This window comes from Hemitrygon akajei, chromosome 8, assembly GCF_048418815.1.
Source record: "Hemitrygon akajei chromosome 8, sHemAka1.3, whole genome shotgun sequence".
Classification (NCBI taxonomy): Eukaryota; Metazoa; Chordata; class Chondrichthyes; order Myliobatiformes; family Dasyatidae; genus Hemitrygon; species Hemitrygon akajei.
Genome location: NC_133131.1, coordinates 47240676 through 47263404, shown reverse-complemented (window position 1 = coordinate 47263404; position 22729 = coordinate 47240676).

Sequence of the window (22729 nt, the reverse complement as noted above, 5' to 3'; positions counted from 1 at the left end):
CTCCTGCTCAGCACTAGATTAGTGTGATCACAGCCACCAGCAGCACAGGGCTTTGTGCACTAAATCAAAGAGGACGATTATGACAGGGAAGTAATTATTGATAGTTTTAGGACAGACTTCAAATTAATATTAAATAAGCAAAGTAATATCATTAACCACATAAGCCTGAAATAATATGATTTCATTTCATGCTATACCAAAATGTAAATACTTCAATGTAATGGATACGTCAGATTTATTGAGGCATCGGTGAGTGAACAACAGGGGTAATATTCATGATTAGGGAGGACAATTACACTGTGCATCTCTATATTCCCCTCAGTAGAAAGTGTCCAACAGAACTGTGCCCTTAGGCAATGCTGTGAGTTGTACAGTGTACCTCCTCATTTGAACAGATTTCATGCACCAACTGACCAGCTAAGTTTTCTCATATTCCACCTTTATTATTTTAAATGCTTCTAACGTCTTTCTTTTACCATTCTATATACTGTATTACCCTGACCGTTTGAACTAAACATCACTTCAGCTAGCTGTGCTCTAAAATAATACATTTCTTACATTTGCTTTTCTAAAAATGATTCATACAGTCCTCTGTTGTCCAAAATAAACCTCATTTCCCCATCTATTATTCGTAACAAGCACTTAGTAACATCATAAACAAACTAATAACTGATGTCCACACTATAGAGGCTGACTGGGGCTATTTGAGGTCTGCTATTCACGTCACCAATGACCGTGTTCTGATTGCCTTACAAGTGTGAGTGCAGGAAGAATTCCAGATCCCTTTTCTCAAGGAGGCCCATGGTTTAGGCTGATCGTCAATCTGATACAACTCAAATTCATTTTCAACCTACTGTCAAAAGGATGATTATCAACAATTCATGAAAAAATAGGTTATTCCTCTCTAGGAATTGTAGTGTCAACATTGATGGTAACTTTAGACATAGACATAGAACATGGAACAGTACAGCCCAGGAACAGGCCCTTCAGCCCACAGTGTTGTGCTGAAACAGCTAAAAAGAAAATCAAAAACACCCAAATGCAAATCCCTCCTGCCTACACCATGTCCAAATCCCTCCATCTTCCTTACACCCATGTGCCTATCCAAACATCTCGTAAAAGCCTCTAATGTATCTGCTTCTACCACCATACCAGGCAGCACATTCCAGGCATCCACCACTCTCTGAGTAAAAAACTTCTTCCTCACATCCCCCTTGAACCTACCTCCTCTCACTTTCAATGCATGCCTCTGGTACTAGACATTTCAACCCTGGGAAACAGATACTCCCTGTCTGTTCTGCCTCTATCCTATAAGCCTCTATCAGATCTCCCCACAGCTTCCAGTGCTTCAGAGAAAACAACCCAAGTTTATCCAGCCTCTCATGCCCTCTAAATCAGGCAGCCTCCTGGTAAACCTCTTCCACACCCTCTCCAAATCCTCAAATTCTTTCCTATAGTGGGATGACCAGGACTGAAGGCAATGATGCTTGCTTTCTGAAATCAGTGCCAATTTTGGCATTTGACCAAATGAAGAGGCTGGTGTCTACAAGATATCGCCTACACTGTTTAATAGTAATGGTATTCGGGGTTTCTCAGCCTCACATTTTAGATCTTGACAGCTTTCATCAGCACTGCCTTTATAAAGTAATGTATGTACCAGGGCAGGATTCCAAACCCTGCGGTTCTTCAGCTGTGCAACATTATCAATATCAAAATGATGTTTATTTCAGCACAGCTATGCTGAACATGCCCTTGTCAGACGTACACAGAAGTGATGCATTTCAAATATTCTACAAAGTGATCAATTACAGTAAAAATCCAAGAGAGATCTGAGAAAGACATACAAGGACATAACTAATCTGCAGGCTCATGGTGTTGGTGCTGGGTCATGGGTTTGAATGGCCGGAGTGGGAGCGGTCAAAATGGAGCTCACAAAAGGCAAACCCTGTCACCGGATAACCAACCCATCAGCGTGAGCTTGCCGATCACTGATCAGCTCCTTAGCACACAAAATCCATTGTGTTGACAGCTCAGTCCAAGATAAAATATGCTGCAAAAAATTATTAGATTTTTATATAATTGACTGGTAGTTACTTATTACTTTTATTATAACTTACTAGCAACTAGTTTTCACCCTTCATGGATCAGATTAACATTATACCTTATAAACTCGCTGTCTACTGTCCATTATCTTTAATGCAAGAATTATTATTATACTTTATAATAACACACTGAAAACTCCCTACTACTCTTTTTATAACCCACTGCACAATCTTTTATTACATAGCCCACCTTTCAATTGTTTATTGGCCTTCATTTAACACACTCTTTAATTATTTACTCTTTCTTATATAACTCACTTGCTGCTGCGTTATCTCCTTATGTAAATAAGGTTGAAAAAGTAAGGAGAAAATTTACAAGGATCTTGCCAGGCCTGGAGGACCTGAGTTATGAGTAAAGATTGAAAAGGACTTTATTCCTTGGAATTTAGAAGATAGAGAGGAGATTTGATAGAGGTATACAGAGTTATCAGGGGTATAGATAGGGTAAGTGCAAGCAGGCTTTTTCCACTGAGATTGGGTGGGGCTATGACTAGAGGTTAAGTCTTAAGATTCAAGATTCAGGTACATTTATTATCAAAGAACGTATACATTTTACAACCTTGAGATTTGTTTGCTTACAGGTAGCCACAAAGCAGGAAACCCAAAAGGATCCAATTTAAGAAAAAAAGAATAAAAATAAACATAAAAGTCCAACACTCGATGCGCAAGAGAAAAAAATACAAATCATGGAAACAATTGAAGTGACCAACAACATTCCAAAATAGATCTGTGTCCTCAGATCTGAATCCTGGAGCAGCCTGGAGTTGGCTTATTTATTGGTGGGTATGGAGTACGCAGCCGGGGCAGTCTTCATAGCCTCAGTGACATGGAGATGAAAATTGCAGAGAATGAAAGAAATCACCTCTTGTCCCGACTGACACACTGCCTTCTCAATCTATCCATTTAAATTGACAAAACAACGGAACAGTGAAAGGCTCTGGTGCTCTGAAGAGATGAGCGAAGATTGTGGACAGTGAGCAAAATCATGGCTTAAGGGTGAAAGGTGAAAATTTCAAGGGGAACACGAGGGGAAAATTCTTCACTCAGAGGGTCGTGAGAATGTGGAACCAGCCGCCAGCACAAGTGATGCATGCCGGCTAGAATTCAACTTTTATGAGAAGTTCGGAAGTTTTGGAAGGTACGTGGATGGTAGAGGTATGGAGGGCAAAGGTCCCCGTGCAGGTCAATGGGAGTCGGCAGTGTTATGTTACTTCATTTTAAACATACCATGGATTGACAATAAAGAATCATATTCTGGAAGAATTAGAGAACTTTTATTTACAGAAATAAACAAACACATCTTAACCCTGCTACATGCTGAATCATTCTGGCAAACCTCGTGCATGCTCAGTGCTCTCCAACTGGCACATCATTGTACGTGATATCACCACAAGCAGTTTAAATGGTTTGGCATGGACTAGATGGGCTGAAGGGCCTGTTTCTGTGTTGTACTTTTCTGAGACTCTATGATCCTATTTAATCCATAGTCACAAAACTAAAAATATTATAACCGGACATTAGGTGAAAGGTTTTGACCTGAAATGCAACAATCCGTTTCTCCCCACAGAGGCTGTGCTCGTCCAGAAAATGTTTTGTTGCACCAGATTCTATCACCTGTTGTCTCTTGAATCTCTTCAATTGAAGGAACCGAATCAGGCTACTCAGCATAAAAGCTTTGTGCAGGTATCGATGTTCATCATGTTTCTCTTCTTTTCCTCTCGTTTCAAGGCTGTCTTTAAATGCATCTTTGTTATTTACTCAATTGCTCCTTGCATTAGCAAGATGCATGATCTATCTGAAAAAGCGTTTTCTGCTGGAGTTATTTAGTTACAATCACATGCGTCTGTCCATTAGAGAGATGCAAGAGGAAACTACTAATGCAAAAGAACAATGGAATAAATTTCTTAACTGATCCACACAAAAGAATCTCTTTCAATACCTCTCATGGCTAGCAACAGTGTTATATAATCTGTTTGTACAAAGCTATCATCCATTTATCAATCCTTTGAAACCCATGATTCAATTAGTTTTGACTGAAAATCTGTTGCACAGTGCAATATTTCTGGTTACTTTACAAATTACCTTATCAAATATCTACGACCACACTTCTGCGGTCTCCTTATTTGTCCTTTGTGCTTAATAATATTTTGGTGTTAATTCCACAGAATCATACACCATAGATTTGACACATTGAACTCTGCCTTAAATGCAGCATTCAGACTTGTTTCAGCATTAGTTACAATTGATTCATTATTTTGTTAATGCAGTGTCTGAAATACACATCTTGCTGAGTTTCCACCCTTCCTCTAAATCCTGCTGACCCCCAGATCATCTCCTGACCAAAATTAGTCATCTTTCTGACTCGCATTACCATTACCACCACCCATCAAATTTCTCGCAAACATTCCACTCAACGTTCACCCGATTAACAGTCTTTCACACCAATCCTAATCTATCCATTGACCTGTCTAGACCTACCACTTCAAAACCATCTTTCTCTTGTGACCATTTCCCTCATCCTACTTTCATCAATTAATCCAAAGCCCAAATGACTGCTTCCTAAAGGCCTTGAGTTGCTTTCCAAATGTGAGGCCTTTTCTCTCTCTTTGCTCTCACCCCTCTCTCACCCTCATTTCCCCCTCCCTCATTCTCCCCTCTCCCTCTTTCTCCCTTTCTCTCACTCTCCTTCTCCCTCTCTCTTTCTCTATCTCCCCATCCACCCCCCTTCCCTACCTCCTTCCCTCTCTCCCTCACTCTCTCCCCTCCCTCTCTGTCTTCCCCTCCCTCTCTCCTTCTCCCTCTCTCACACACAAGCTTCCACAAGATAGATTGTCACTATGAGAATTAGGGTTGTGCCCACAAATACAGTGAGCCATTTCTGTATCATTACTTTACCATGCTGTGTAATTTCTAACCTTTTGTATAGCCCAGCGCCAGCTGTTTGTCATCCTTTATATAGCCCCCTGACCACAATTGATTATCCTTTATATAACACACTTAAACCCTGCAGAGATTCTCACCCTGTGATGTTGTTTTTAAAGTATGATTCTGTCAGGAAGTGTTGAGGGGACTTGGGCCAAAAGCAGAGCAGCAGAGAAGAGTCAGCACTGAAAATATCTTAAATAATAAACTGTAAAATAACAAGCCCCAAGAACCACAGAATAGATTCTAAACACTATGGGCAATGCTGAGCTCAGATACAACTGGTTGAGGCTGGTTTGATGAGTGAACAAGGCCGTGTGGATGAGAGCCAGGTTTAAATAGGCTGCAGGTAATGAATTGGAAATAAGTGGCAGGTGACTCCTATTTACTGGGGGGTGTCTTCCTCCGCAGGCCTGCTAGGACCACCCCACACCCCCTCCCCCCGCCACATGGCCAACAAATCAACGAGACAGGATGATCCTGATGGGTCCGATCAAACTCCTCAATAAGCCGTGAATCCAGTATGAAACTAGATGGCACCCAAGACCTCTCCTCCAGGCCATATCTTCCCAGTCAAATTGGAAATGTACACCCTGTCCACGACAATGAGAATCCACTATCCGACGAACCGTGTCCACTGGACTAGCTTTCACTGTCTTAGGTTTCTGAGGTGTGGGCTCACGTGGGCTGAGTGAACCATGAACCACGGACAATGGGCTTGAGGCAGGACATGTGAAAGGTAGGTGTTATCCTGCGGGATGCTGCAGCTGGAGGCGGTAAGTGACTGGATTGATTCAAAAGGTAATCTTGAAACATTCAATGACCGAAGTGAGAGCTTATGGGAATCAGTACACGGGTAGATCTCAAGTAGACAGCCAGACACGGTCTCCAGGTCGGAATAGTCTGGCTGGGCGCTGCCAGCAATTGGCAGCTAGGATGGTCCTCTGTGCCCTCTTCCAAGCAAACCAGACACAAACAAGAGAAAATCCGCAAATGCTGGAAATCCAAGCACCACACAAAATGCTGGAGAAACTCAACAGGCCAGGCAGCATTTATTTACTCTTTTCCATAGATGTTACCTGGCCTGCTGAGCTCCTCCAGCATTTTGTGTGAGCAGCAACCCAGAGCACAGTTGAACGGGACCTCCACTGTTGGCTCTTCCACCGAGAACAAGAGGGTTAGTAGCCATGAAGCACTTCCAGGGTGACATACCCATGGCAGAGGAGGGGCATAGATTGTAGGACAACATGGCCCAGAGCAGATACTTCTTCCATGTGGAAAAATTGGAGGTGACAAACGATCAGAGAAACTTCTCCATTAACTAGTTGGCTCTTTCTGACTGACTGTTGGTCGGCAGATGAGGGCCAGGGAATAAGGTCACGGAGATAAAGAGGTGGGGGCAGAAGGCTCTCCAGAAGTGGAAGATGAATCATGGGCCCCAGTCTGACACAACATCCTGAGGGAAACTGTGGAGGCATACTACATATTGGAGAACTAGCTCCACCATCTCAGTGGCTGACGGAAGCTTGGGGAGGGCAATGAAGTGGGATACCTTGGAGAACCGGTCCACCGCCATCATGACCACCGTGGAAGCATTGGAATATGACAAACTGGTGATGAAATCCATTTTGAAGCAGGACCATGGGCTTTGAGGGACCATTAAGGGCTGCAGAAGCCCAGAGGGTCGCTGGTTGGAGGAGTTGGACTGGACACAAGGTGGACAGGCAGCGAAGAACTGACATACAGTACATCAATCATGGTGGGCCACCAGAACCGGCATCGTAGAAAATCCAGGGATCTTTGAATGATTGGATGGCCAGAGAGGGGTGAGAGGGAGGACCACCAGAGTGAATCAGAGCACACAGCCATTGGCACAGACATAAAGTTGTTGGGTGTGTCAGCTGGAGCAGACTCATGCAGTAGGGCCTGGCAGATCTAGATCTTAAGATCCCAGTCGATTGGGGTGAGGATCTGGCCAGATGCAATGATGGGCTGAGGGTCAATCTCGTTTCTTCTGGGCTGTAACAGAATATCAATCACAAAAGGTCTGGAGGGGTTCAGATGGTGGATAATGGGAGTGGAGGTGAAGTGCCTCTTGAGCTCCTCGAAATCATGGGCCACAGCAGCAGGCCAGGTTATCCGTGAGGTAGGGGACTTGGTGAGGGAGGGGAGAGAAGCAGCAATTTGGCTGTAATTTCTGATGAACTCACGGTAGAAGTTGGAGAAGCCCAAGACATGCTGTAGCTGTTTGAGGGAGCGTGGCTGAGGCCATTCAATGATGTTGTGTGCCTTCTCTGGGTCCATGGTTATTCGTTGGGGTGAAAGGACTTATCCCAGGAAGGAAATGACTAGGTATGGAACTGGCATTTCTCTAATCGGCTGTACAGTTGGTTTTCAAGGAGCCACTAAAGGACTGAATGGTTGTGACAGACATGGTCCTGCGGCTTCCTTGCAGAAGCTGAGGATGCCGTTGAGGTAGACAAGCACATACCCATTGTAGCGTGCCTTGGAGAAGCTGAGGATACCATCGAGGTAGACAAGCACATACCCATTGTAGCGTGCCTTGGAGAAGCTGAGGATGTCGTCGAGGTAGACAAGCACATACCCTTTGTAGCGTGCCTTGGAGAAGCTGAGGATACCATCGAGGTAGACAAGCACATACCCGTTGTAGCGTGCCTTGGAGAAGCTGAGGATACCATCGAGGTAGACAAGCACATACCCATTGTAGCATGCCTTGGAGAAGCTGAGGATACCATCGAGGTAGACAAGCACATACCCTTTGTAGCGTGCCTTGGAGAAGCTGAGGATACCATCGAGGTAGACAAGCACATACCCGTTGTAGCGTGCCTTAGAGAAGCTGAGGATGTCGTCGAGGTAGACAAACACATACCCGTTGTAGCGTGCCTTGGAGAAGCTGAGGATGCCATCGAGGTAGACAAGCACATACCCATTGTAGCGTGCCTTGGAGAAGCTGAGGATGTCATCGAGGTAGACAAGCACATACCCATTGTAGCGTGCCTTGGAGAAGCTGAGGATGCCATTGAGGTAGACAAACACATACCCATTGTAGCGTGCCTTGGAGAAGCGAAGCTCAGGATGTCATTGAAGTAGAATCACATACCTGTGTAGCATGCCATGGAGGATCTCATTGATGAAGGCTTGGAAAATGACTGGACTGTTGGGAAGTCCGAAAGACATTTCCAACTATTCCTAATGGCCAATAGGTGTTACGACCGCAGTCTTCCTCTCATTCCCCATGTAGATGTGCACTCTGTAGATCTGGTTTGTGATGGTCTGGGCCCTGCAGAGCATTACAAGTGCTCTATCCATCAAGGGAAGAGGCTAGTGATTCTGAATAGTGATCTTGTTGAGTACATGATAGTTGATGCTGGGATTTAAAGGCCCTCCCACCCCTGACATTCTCTCTTCTATGGACCACACCCCCGCCCCCCCCCCCCCCCCCCGAACCTTCCATCAGGCAGAAGATACAAAAGCTTGAAAGCATATACCACCTGGCTCAAGGACAACTTCCATCCTGCTGTCAAAAGATGCTTAAATAAATCTCTCATATGCTGAATATCCCTACCACCACTACACCTCTGCTGTAATTGTAACAGTAACATTACACTCAATGACTAATTCATCAGACACACTGTACGCCTACTCATTAATGCAGATATCCAATTAGCCAATCATGTGGCAGCAACTCAATGCACAAAAGCATGCAGACTTGGCCAAGAGGTTCAGCTGTTGTTCAGACCAAACATCAGAATGAGGGCAGTAATGTGACCAAAGTGACTTTGGCCATAGAATGATTGTTAGTGCGAGATGGGGTGGTTTGAGTACATCATAAACTGCAAATCTCCTGGGATTTTTGTGTACAACAGTATCTAGAGTTTACAGTGAAAGGTGTGAAAAAACCCTGTGAGCAGCAGTTCTGTAGCAAAAATGACTTGTTAATGAGAGAGATCAGAGGAGAATGGTCAGACTGGGTCAAGCTGACAGGAAGGTGACAGTAACTCAAATTACCATGCTTTTCAACAGCATGCAGAAGCGCATCTCTGAATGCACAACGCGTCAAACCGTGAAGTGGATGGGCTGCAGCTGCAAAGGTCACAAACACCCACTCAGTGGCCAGTTTATTAGGTACTGGAGGTAACTAATAAAGTGGCCACTGAGTGCAAATTCTGCTTTTCCTTTGTGTTACCAGAAAGTGCTTATGTTCCTGAGATGATTTATATAGATGGCCTGCAAAACGTGCACACCTCAGTACACGTGACAATCATAAACTGATACCAATACAAATTTATGCATAAATCTATGGTGTAATACTGCTCTTGCCTCCCTTTGAATCAGACATCTCACTGACTTGTAGGGAACTAAATTGCCCATTTTGAATATGAATAGAGACCAGAGCAGACTGCGGAATCCCCTACCCGTTCAGTTCATTTAACTGAACATCAAGGCAAGATTAGAGATTAGCTTTCTCTGTCCCGTGTACATTGAAACATCAAACCACACAGTGAAATGCATCATTTGCATCAACAGCCAACACAGTGCAAGGATGTGCTGGGGGAGACTGCAAGTGTCAACATGCTTCCGGCTCCGGCATAACATACCCACAATGTATCGACCCTAATCCCAACCTGTACACCTTTGGAATGTGGCAGGAAACCAGAGCATCTGGGCAGAACCCACATAGTCACAGATAGAACATACACACTCACAGGTAACGGCGGGAACCGAACCCCAATTGATTGCTGGCACTGTAAAGCATTACGCTAACTGCTACACTGCCGTGACACCCTGTTTTACAGCAATTATAACAGTTAGACTCTGTCATTCTGGGTTCAGAAGAGCAATGCTAGACGTGCACAGTGAAGTGTCTATTCATTGGTAGGTCTGCAAGACAGTACATTGTTAAGGAGCATCAATAAACTTACATAGGGCTTGGAACCTACCTTTTCCAGCATGGTAGCAGTGAAGTGCTCCTTTAGCCCACACAAGAGTCAGCCATAAAGCAGCAATTAATGCCCCTATCTCAGCTCCCATTTCAACACAAGAAGCTAACCAACATTTTAATGTAGTAATGTAACTTTCTCATGTTGCTGCCACAACAGCTCTGGACAAAGGGGTTGCAAAGTGACATGATAGTCCGTCAATCTGCCCTCCATTAGATTATTTGACTGTGCATCGCCTCTGGTGATGAGGAAGACAGATTTAAAGTAGCAGCTGTCAATTTGAGCTTTATGTGTGTGAGAGAAAGAGGAAAGATGAATTTTGCCATTGGATTTTGATCAGAGATGGTAGGAGATCTGATGACACAACATTAACTGAAACATGAGCTAAATGTTTCTCTGTTTCCAGATGCTGACTGACCTGCTGAGTGTTTCCAATATTTTCTGGTTCATTTCAGGTTTCCAGCTCCTCTACTTGTTTGCTTTTCAGCTAAAAGTTCACATTTCGCTCAATTTCAAGAGCCGATTTTGCTTGTTCTCTCTCTCTCTCTCTATGGCACTGAGGCTATGAAGACAGTTCCAGATGTTGTGTTACATGCCCCCTAATATGATGAACTGACCCGCAATGGAAACAGCATTATGAAGGACCCCATGCATCCCTCATACAATCTCTTCTCCCTCCTACTGTCTGGGAAAAGGCTCGGAAGCATTCAGGCTCTCACGACCAGACTATGTAACAGTTTCTTCCCCCAGGCTATCAGACTCCTCAATACCTGAAGCCTGGACTGACACCTTGCCCTACTGTCCTGTTTATTATTTATTGTAATGCCTGCACTGTTTTTGTGCACTTGACGCAGTCCAGTGTAGGTCTGTAGTCCTGTAGCTTTCTCTGTGTTGTTGTTTTTTTTTATTATGTAGTTCAGTCTAGTTTTTTGTACTGTGTCATGTAACACCATGGTCCTGAAAAACGTTGTCTCATTTTTACTATGTACTGTACCAGTAGTTATGGTCGAAATGACAATAAAAGTTGACTTGACTTGACTTGATAAATGAGGATTTGGACCTACTCCGGGTTTCGGATCTGAGGACTCAATTTTGGTTCAAATTGTTGTTTGCTTCAATTGTTTGCATGATTTGTTTTTTTCTTTTCTTTCTCTTGTATATCAGGTGTTGGTTTTTTATTTTTATTTTTATTCTTTTTTTTCTTTAATAGGGTCTCTTGCTTTGTGGGTACCTGTGAGCAAACAAATCTCAAAGTTGTGTATTTTATACATTCTTTGATAATAAATATACTTTGATTTCACCAGTGGGGAGCAGGACACACATGGTTTCATATCCAGTCTCTTCTTGGATAAATAAGATTCATTAAAAGATTAAATCTCCACATCCAAAATGGTGTCAGAAATGGTGCTAGTCAGTCGCACTATCAGCTCTGATACAAAATGCTGATAGAATCTTGCCTAGGAAGATAAATGGAAATCCTGATATTAAAGAGAGAGGGAGATGTGCAACATGTTTTGGAAGCTTCATTATAAATGTGACTAAATAAAATAAAGCTAAACACATGATAAGCATCTACAATATTTTCTCCTCCAGGATGGTTTCCCACTCTTGGTGCTTCCATGTGCCGGTCAGTGCAAACTCTTCAGTACCATTAAATACCATTCCAACTTCTTATACATCTGCTGACTGCATACATTCACTGACATTGCCTTGCCTTATGCCTCACAAGGCGTGAAACAAAAGACTGTGTGGTGTGCCACTCCTCACACAGACAGTAGATGGCCGTTGACTCACAAGGAGTTCATCTGCCCTTTGACAGGTTTTATTTTTAGTTCCGCTGGGTGCCTACACACCCTCCTCCCTGGTTGACCGAAGTGTACCAGGAGGTGAGCCGGTCGATTCACCGACAACCCGAACAGAGACAGGTAGTACTGAGCTACATGGTACCAGTAGCAAGGCAAGGCCTTGACCTGACATTGATTAAAGTGTAATTGCTCAGTAATGTGAAATGCATGCCTCAACACAAGAATCTAAGTAGCCTGGCCTAAATTTTAATCCCTTTCTTTTATTATCCCCGAACATACTGGAACCCCAGTCTGACAATATAGCAACTTCAAAACTTTTGTCTTGAAATCTGAACGGTCTTGCTCCTCTTATTCACAGTAAGCTTGTCCTGTAATTGTCTGAAACCCTGTGCTCTGCCATTCCTGTATACAGCTACTCCACCAATGGTAGGCAAACTTGTCTCAATGCAAGAATTCCCCTGGTTAACCTCTCTACCTCACCGATTTTTCCCTCCTGATATTATTTAATCAAACTTTTGCTTATTGATCGTCTTATCTGGGTTTTTAATGCACTTGGGGAATTTCTTTGGAATTTTGCTATATTACAATTCTTCTATAAATGTGTTGATCAATAACCTTGAAGCACGTACATTAGAACACACAAAAATAACCTTATTTATTCTAGCATTGACCTCAGACAGCAATCATACAATGTCCCTCTGGCCTTCAGTGCTGACATGAAATGTTTCAACACATGAACCCCTAGGAAATAAGGAGGAACTCTGTCAACCCACATCAGAACAAAGGTTAGCTGAGTCTTCACAGCAGGGTACTGAACATCAATTGCCTGTTATATTCCCATCAACTCTTTCAAAATCAACCCACTGACTTAAAGCAAGAGAACAGCACAGAGAAATCCCTCAATAGATTGATTACAATCTTTGCCTGTCATTAAAAACATGCTTCAAACCTTCCTTTTCTTTTTTAAATCTGCAACTCTATTGTTAAATTTTGTTCTCAGGTTTTTTTTCAGGAAATATCTGAATACTTAACAAAAAAGATCCAAGGCTGCCAAAATTCAATGCAATGAAGCAGTAAATATATGAAGTATTATCTGAATTATAGATTACTTTGGTCATGGGACGCAGTCCAAAGTATTATTCCAGAAATATTACAACTGCTGGCTATTTTCTTAGATGAACATATTTGAATAAAATTCCTCCTCTTGTGGTATTGCTATGATGAGTCCATTTCCTTTTTAAGAACGTTTTGTGTGCTTCTTTCAGTGATGAGATGATAGACCCGAAGCAATGCCAGTTCAAACAATCTCTGTGTATCAGCACTACCCAAGATGAATGTTTGATGTTGACTTTTGATGTGCAAGCTTTCTTGCAGCCATGACTGAATTTGTGTCAGCTCATTATTTAACCATGCAACTGCCAAGCAGACAATGGATTTTCGGATGTCATCTACTTCATATGAACCCATACCAGTCAGCCAACATCAAAGATGTATGTCCAAATGAACTGCAGAGTTCAGTGCATCTGCACTGCATTCACAGCCTGATCAGATGAAGTCAACTTTGCCTCAGCTCACAACAAGCGTTCTGAACTATCCTCGTGTCTGTCCCACTGAGAAAGTGGCTTTGTCAGTCTGAAGGGGAAATGACAAGATTGATCACAAAAGTCAAACGAATGGAAGGGAAGAAACACCGAATAGTTACATGTGTAACTCCACAGCAGTACATGATGTAGGAGACAAATTTATTCTGCCACACAAGGCAAGCAGCTAAAGAAGCAATAGATCGTAAGTGTCCAACAATAATCAGCCAACATTGATGGATTCCAGTTGCCCTGATACTGTTTCTCCATGACTGCAATGTCCTGGTGAAACCTTTCACCATGCTCGTCCAAGATTCACAGGGAATGGGAATACAGAAAATGACTCTTTAGTGATATTTTGTACTTCATGGTTTTGTATGCTTGACGCATGTTGTCAACCAGCTGTATGTAGTTTAGTACTCTGTAGTTGCAAAGAAAATTTCATTGAATACCTTCCATGCAATTTTCTCCAATCCCACTAGAGTTTCTTTAAATTGCCTGTCATTGTCCTGTTTGATTTGCAGACCAACCAAAATGTCTTCCTTAACCTTGGCATCAGTTTTTCGGACTTAAGATAAGACCATAAGATATAGAAGCAGTAGTAGGCCATTTGGCCCATCGAGTCTGCTCTGTTATTCAATCTTGGGCTGATCCAATTCTTCCAGTCATCCCCACTCCCTGCCTTCTCCTCATACCCTTTGATGCCCTGGCTAATCAAGAACCTATTTATCTCTGCCTTAATTACACCCAATGACTTGGCCTCCACAGCTGCTCGTGGCAACAAATTCCACAGATTTACCACCCTCTGACTGAAGTAATTTCTCCTCATCTCTGTTCTAAATGAATGTCCTTCAATCCCAAAGCTGTGCCCTCGTGTCCTAGATTCCCCTACCATGGGAAATAACTTTGCCATATCTAATCTGTTCAGGCCTTTCAACATTCAGAATGTTTCTATGAGATCCCTCTCATTCTCCTGAACTCCAGGGAATACAGCCCAAGAACTGCCAGATGTTCCTCATACAGTAACTCTTTCATTCCTGGAATCATCCTTGTGAATCTTCTCTGAACCCTCTTCTAAAATAAGGAGCCCAATATGCCAAGTGTGACTCATGAATGCCTTATAGAGCCTCAACATCACATCCCTGCTTTTATATTCTATACCTCTAGGAATGAATGCCAACATTGCATTCACCTTCTTCACCACCAATTCAACCTAGAGGTTAACCTTTAGGGTATCCTGCACAAGGACTCCCAAGTCCCTTTGCATCTCTGCATTTTGAATTCTCTCCCCATCTAAATAATAGTCTGCCCACTTATTTCTTCCACCAAACTGCATGACCATACACTTTCCAACATCATGCTTCATTTGCCATTTCTTTGCCCATTCCCCTAAACTATCTCTCTGCAGGGTCTCTATTCCCACAACACTACCCACTCCTCCACCTATCTTTGTATCATCGACAAATTTAGCCACAGATTCATTAATCCCATAGTCCAAATCATTGACATACATCATAAAAAGCAATTCCGACCCCTATGGAACTCCACTGGTAACGGCAGACAACCAGAATAGGATTCCTTTATTCCCACTCTCTGTTTTCTGCCGACCAATCAGTGCTCCACTCACGCTAGTAACTTCCCTGTAATTCCATGGGCTCTTATCTTGCTAAGCAGCCTCATGTGTGACACCTTTTCAAAGACCTTCTGAAAATCCAAGTACACCATGTCCACTACATCTCCTTTGTCTACCTTCTTGTAATTTCCTCAAAGAATTGCAGTAGGTTAGTCAGGCAGGATTTTCCTTTCAGGAAACCATGCTGGCTTTGGCCTAACTTGTCATGTGCCTCCAGGTACTCCATAATCTCATCCCTAACAATTGATTCCAACGACTTCCCAACCACTGATGTCAGGCTAACAGGTCTATAGTTTCCATTCTGCTGCCTCCCAACCTTCTTAAATAACGGAATAACATTTGCAATTTTCCAGTCATCCGGTACAATGCCAGAATCTATCGATTCTTGAAAGATCATTGTTAATGCCTCCGCAGTCTCTCCAGCTACTTCCTTCAGAACCAGAGGGTGATCTCCATCAGGTCCAGAAGATTTATCCACCCTCAGACCATTAAGCTTCCTGAGCACCTTCTCAGTCAAAATTTTCACTTCACATACTTAACTTCCCTGACACTTTTGAATGTCTGGTGTACTGCAGATGTCTTCCACTGTGAAGACTGATGCAAAATACGCATTCAGTTCCTCTGCTATCTCTGCATTTCTCATTACAATATCTCCAGTGCCATTTTGTATTGGTCCTATATCTACCCTCGATTCTCATTTACCCTTTATTTATTTAAAAAAGCTTTTAGTATCTTCTTTGATATTAGTCACCAACTTCCTTTCATAATTCATCTTTTCCTTCCTAATGACCTTAGTTTTATTCTGAAAGTTTTTAAAAACCTCCCAATCCTCTATCTTCCCACTAGCTCTGGCTTCCTTGTATGTCCTCTCTTCTGCTTTTACTTTGGCTCTGGCTTCACTTGTCAGCTATGGTAGTGTCCTTCTTCCATTTGAAAATTTCTTCTAATTTGGGATATATCTGGCTTGCACTTCCCTCCTTTTTTGCAGAAACTCTAACCATTGCTGCTTTAGTCTCTTTCCAGTCAATCTTGGCCAGTTCCTCTCTCATGCCATTGTAATTTCCTTTATTCCACTGAAATACTGACAGATTGGATTTTAGTTTCTCCTTCTCAAATTTCAAAGTGAACTCGATCATATTGTGATCACTGTTCCCTAAGGGTTCCTTAACCTTAAGCTCTCTTATCACCTCCAGATCATTGCACAATACCCAATCCAGCACAGCCTATCCCCTAGTGGGCTCAACAATGAGCTGTTCTAAAAAGCCAACCAATAAACATTCTACAAATTCTCTCTCTTGAGGTCCAGTACTGACCTAGTTTTCCCAATCCACTTTCATGTTAAAATCCCCAACAATTATCATGACATTACCCTTCTGACATGCTTTTTCTATCTCCTGTTGTAACTTGTAATCCACATCCCAGCTGCTGTTTGGAGGCCTGTATACAACTGCCATTAGGGTCTTTTTACCTTTGCCATTTCTTAACTCAACCATAGAGACTCTACACCTTCCAATCCTATGTCATCCCTTTCTAATGATTTAATGTTATCTCTTATGCACAGGGCCACATCACCCACTCTGCCTATTAACCTAAATACACCACATATCCTTGGATCTTCAGCCCCCAATGGCAGCCATTCTTTAGTCAAGTTTCAGAGATGGCCACAACATCATACCTGCCAATCTGTAGCTGAATTTCAAGATCGTCAATTTTATTCCTTATGCTGCGTACATTCAAATATAATACTTTCAGTCCAGTATTTGTTGCTTTCTGTTTTAACTGCATCATGCTTCTATTGCCCTTTAAATCATCCCACTGGCTGTGATTAAGCTTCATCTCCTGCCTGTCCTTTCTATCATCTCTGTTGCATGCTGTATTTGATTTATTTCTGTTTTCCTCTTCCTCAGCCCTATCACTCTGGTTCCCATCCCCCTGCCAAATTAGATTAAACCCTCCCTAACAGCTCTATTAAACTTGCCTGCTAGGATATTGGACCCCTTCAGGTTCAGGTGTAACCTATCCTTTTTGTACAGGTTGTACCTCCCCCAGAAGAAGCCCCAAATATCCAGGAACCCGAAGCCCTTTCCCCTGCACCAGTCTCTCAGCCACGCATTAGTATGCCTGATCATGCTATTCTTGCACTCGCTAGCACATGGCACAGGCAGCAATCCTGAGATTACTACACTGGAGATCCTGCTTTTCAGCTTCCTACACAACTCCCTGAATTCTCTCTTCAGGACCTCCTCCCTTTTTCTACCTATGTTATTGGTACCAACATGTACCAAGACTTTTGGCTGTTCACCCGCTCCCTTCATCTTGTACCCTGGCACCGGGGAGGCAACACACCATGCGGGTATCTCTGTCAGGCTGACAGAACCCCCTGCCTGTTCCCTCACTATGGAATCCCCTATGACTACTGTATTCCCCATCTTTTTCTCTCCCTTCTGCACCATTGAGCCAGGCTCAGTGCCAGAGACCCGATCGCCGTGGTCGTCCTCTGTCAGGTCATCCCTCTCAACCGCATCCAAAGCAAGATAACGATTATTGAGGCTGATGGCTACAGGGGTGCTCTCCACTACCTGAACTCTTCCCATCTCTTCCCTGACAGTCGCCCTTTTTTCTCTCTCTGCCTCTCTCACAATCACTCCTTGGCTGTTCTCTATCTCCCTCTGGTGCTCCCCTCCCCCTTCCTTTCTCACTCGGCCTCCCATCCCGTGATCCTCTCCCCTTCTCCAGCTCTGTATCCCTTTTGCCAAACAACTTTCTAGCTCTTAGATTTATCCCTCCCCCTCCTGTCTTCTCCTATTATTTCTGATTTCCCCCTCCCCCTCCCATGTTCATATCCCTTACTATCTTTTCTTTCAGTTAGTCCTGACGAAGGGTCTCGGCCTGAAACGTCGACTGTAATTCTTCCTATCGATGCTGCCTGGCCTGCTGCGTCCCACCAACATTTTGTGTCTGTTGCATAAATTTCCAGCATCTGCAGATTTCCTCGTGTTTGAGTAGCCCACTTATCTAACTCTTGCAGCCTTGGGGTGACTAACTCCTTGTTGCTCCTATCTATCTCCTGCTCACTTTCCCTAATAAGCTGTAGGTCATTGAGCCACAGCTCCAGATCCCTAACAGGTGCATCTCAGTGCACCTGGTGCAGATGTGGCCATCCGGGAAACCGGAAGATTCCCAGGATTCCCACAGCTGACATCCAGAGCAAAGTACTGACCCTACAGACATGCTGTCTATTCCATAAAAAAAACAAATGCAAGGAAAAACCAAAGTCCACTTACCCACTTATCTCACCGAAGCCCAAATGAGCCAAAGCCCTACCACTCTGCCTCAGACCATTCCATCGATGAGCTCTCCTTTGATGACCACTCTGCTAGGTAGTGTCTCCCTTTTATGCCTGAACCTTCCCTGATCTCCAACTCTTGATTGGTACTCCTGTCATAGATGAGTTCCCATGAAGCTTTCCCCTTTTAAACATCGCTCCTGGAACTGCGCGCCAACTCCTCTCTCAGAGCTTTCCAACTCACGATTGGTGCGCCGGTTAAGAATTGAATTACGACTTGAATTATGAATTGAAATAACTTATTTTCATAGTCAGCGGCCCAAAGTTCATAACATACACCCAAAAGTATTCAGGAAGCAAAATCTTTGTTGTCCAGTGTAACCAGTGGTTTGTACAAAATTAAAAGCAGTGTAATTGTTGTGGTGTTGGCTACCGCCACAAAATAACATCTTGCTGAAGGAAATCAGGGTAATCATGGGGAAATTTTTGTCAGAATTGTCATTTAGTAAATGTAATGTTTCATAACTATTGAGTGTACAATGAGTTTTCAAAATAAACAAAAAGAAACCATGAAATCCAAATCTACATCATTTCAACCTGGGAACCCAGAGATATTGCGGAAACAACACAACAAACAAGGAACTTTCTGTCGATCCACGGCTTCCTCGTGTGTGAAGAGGAGTCCACACTCAGGGTGGGGAAACAATACTTTATGTTCTGTCTGAGTAGCCTCCAACCTGATGGCATGATTATTGATTTCTCCATCCAGTAAAAAAAATCCTTCCCCTTCCCCACTTCCTCTATTCCCCACTCTGGCCTTTTACTTCTTTTCACCTGCCTATCAATTCTCCCTGGGTCCCCTCCTCCTTTCCTTTCTCCTATGATTCACTCTCCTGTCCTATCAGATTCCTTCCTCTCCAACCCTTTACCTGTCCCTCCCACCTGGCTTCACCTATCACCTTCCAGCTAGCTTCCATCTCCTCCACTACCACCAGTTTTTATGCATGTAACGAGAGCATCTTGGACCTCCAGGTGGTCCACAGCAGGGGTGATTGATAAGTTTCTGGCCTACAGTAGAAGATGAGTTATACCGCTCTTGTTACATGCACGTGCAGTTCAACTCTCTGAGTGAAAATGCAGAAAGTTTGAAGTTAATAACTCAAAGGTCCAAGACGCCGACTTCTACAAAGAAGGGATCCGTATGCTCCACGACCACTGGACTAGGTGTGTAAATGTAGGAAAAATAAATGTGGTAGGTTTTCTAAAATTGACTCCTTCTACCTTAGGCCACAAACTTATCAATCACCCCTCATAGGAGGGAAATTGAAAATCTGATTGAGTGGCGCCACAGTAACAGCCTCTCACTCAACATCAGCAAAACCAAAGGCTGATTTTCAATATTTTCAAAGAAGGAGTGGGATACACACATGAAGTTTTGCATTTTTTCTGTTTTCAGTATTAGCAAGTCCGTCAATGAGGTGATAAACTGACTAATTACAGGCCAACTGGTCATGGTGGACAATGTAATAGATTTAGTTCTGGGGGGGTAACGTTAACTGTCACAAAACCACAGATTGATAAAGAATAGGTTTGTAAGGTAAGGTCACGTCTGAGTAGCTTAATTGAAGTGTTTGCAGAGATAATCAGGAGGGTTGACAAGGTAGTGTGGATGGAGTGGAGAGGGAGTCCATCACAGGGAAAGTCCTCCCAACCATTAAGCACATCTTCATGAATTGCTGTCTTGGAAAGCAACAACCATCAACAGGGACCCTCCCACCCCCAACCAGGACATGCTCTCTTCTCATTTCCATCATCAGGAAGGTGGTACAGGAGCTTCAGGACTTACACCACCAGGTTCAACAATTACTGGCCCCCCAGCCATCAGGTTCTTGAACCAAAAGTGATAACTCCAATCAACTTCATTTGCCCCATCATTGAAATGTTCCCACAACCAATGGCTCACTTTCGAAGACTCTTCATCTCATATTATTGTTATCTCTTATTTTTTGTATTTGCACAGTTTGTCATCTTCTGCACTCAGGTTGAATGCCCTAGCTGGATGGTCTTCCGCTATATTATTCTATAGATTTATTGAGTATGCACACAAGAAAATGAATCTCAGGGTTGGACATGGGGACATATATGTACTTTGGTAATAAAGTTACCTTTGAACTTTGACTTTGATGTTACTTACATGGATTTTAACAATACCTTTGACAAGATCCCACATAGCAGGCTAGTCAAAATGTAAAGACCATGGATCCAGTCTGCAGGGATATACATTCTGACAACAGGTCATTATCCTGGAATGTTAGTTGTTTCTTTCGCCATGCTTGCTGAGTATACCCAACATTTCCAATGAGATGTAGATTGTCTGGTCAGTTGGGCAGAAAAGTGACCAATGAAACTTAATCAATATGTTTACGAGGTAATACATCTGGGGAGATGGAATAAGGTGAGGGAATAGATAATAAGTAGGAATGTATGCTCAGTAATCTTTAAAGGAACCTGGGTTTAAAAATCAATTTCAGATGTTTTAAATTATCATCAAGGCAAAGAATATAAGAGGTGAGAGGATTGTAATGTTCGCAAGGTCATGGCATACGTACTACACACATTCTGGTCTTGAGAACGGTCAGAGGAAGAATTGTTGCCTATCCTGGAAAATGTAGCCATGAGGCAAGATTGGGTAGGCAGGAGATATTTTCTTTGGAATTGAGGATAATGAGAGTCCTGGATACAAATGCAGACTGCTATGCTTCAGAAGAAAAGCGCCAGTCAGGAGCACATCACTACCATTGGGGAACAGACTGATGCATGCAGAAGGTTATTAGTTGTGTTGTTGTGAGCCCAGTAGGCATTGATGGCAGTAGGTGAGTCTTGGTCAAACCACATACATAACCTGAAGTCAGGTTGTCAGGTCCCGGAAGAGTCCCAGTGGCACTGTTCAGGTAGGATGTGGCAATCTTACTCAAGATGAAAGCATTGAACCCATGGACACTACCTCACTATTACTTATTTAACTATATATATATATACACACACACACACACACACATATATATATATATATATATATATATATATATATATTTACTGTAATGCACAGATTTTATTATTATGTATAGCAATGTACTGCTGCCACATGACAACAAATTTCACAACATTTGTTAGTGATATGAAAACTGATTCTGATTCTAATTCTAATCACTTAAACAGCAGAGGAAATCTTCTTCAAATCTCTCTCCAACCATCCCTGTTCCTTTAAAAATCCTGACTCTGCTCCATTGCTGGTTTTCCCAGATTGCAGTTTATCGGACTAAGAATTGCAACCACCGGCCATTCAAATGCAACTGAATTTGCAACTTGCAACTTGCAACTGCAACATCAGACACTGTAATTGAAAGGAATCAACTTTCTGCCATAGAATGAGATATTAGAGTTATATGTGGAAGTAGCAGGGTTTGCACATCAAGTTGGATAGGTATCACTGAAAATACAATACAAAGGTAATTTGATAATATCTTTGTATAAATGATAATTTACAAATTAAAGACCTAAAAGTAAATGTATTTTTTCAAATCACTCCAGCCTAATTGTAATGTGGAAATGTGGAAAGTTTGGGGAAAAGGGGGCACTGCTCTGTAGTGTTCCTATTTCTTCCGTCATGTACTTGCAGCTCCTCCTTTGTAGATGTCACACTTTTGTCCACATGTACAAATACTGGAGGATTTTGGCCTTCCACTTTAACAGTGAGCTGGAATGACGTGAATTTTCTGGCAGGTGTGTTCAGGGTCAAGGAGCTTTATCATTACCAGTTATTCATTTCACCTCCCCATCCGAGTGGAAAGATTTTCTTTCTGAAATCCAATAGTTTTATGTGCCATCAGTAGAATCACATGTTGCTGGGCCTTCCCTTGGATTTAAATGATTAGTGAGGCTTACTTGGAGAAGACAGTAATCTAAGGAATACTAGAGATTAATCCATTTTGATAAATAGATACAGCTATAATTAGTACTGAAAGTCAAAGCAACTGGAGGGCAGGATAAGAACAACCATTTGAGACACAATAGACTGCAGGTGCTGGCATCTGGAGCAACAAACAGAACCACTGGAGGAACTCGACCAGTAAGACAGCACCTGTGAAGGTAAAGGATTCCTTTGTCTCCACAGATACCATCTGAAGTGCAGAGTTCCTCCAGTACTTTTGCTTTTTACTGATTCATACTAATCTGGCACACATTTTAAACTATTTTCCTAGTGAAAAGTTAACTTGTTATTTTGTTCTGGAAAATTAAATGATCATAAATGATGCCCCAACTGAAATATGAAATGTTTCAGTAGAATATTTAGTATACTTTGTAGGTTTGAACCTCACATAATAATGACTTATCTACATTTGGAAAACAGACATAAAGGAAGCATGGAGGTTTGCAGAC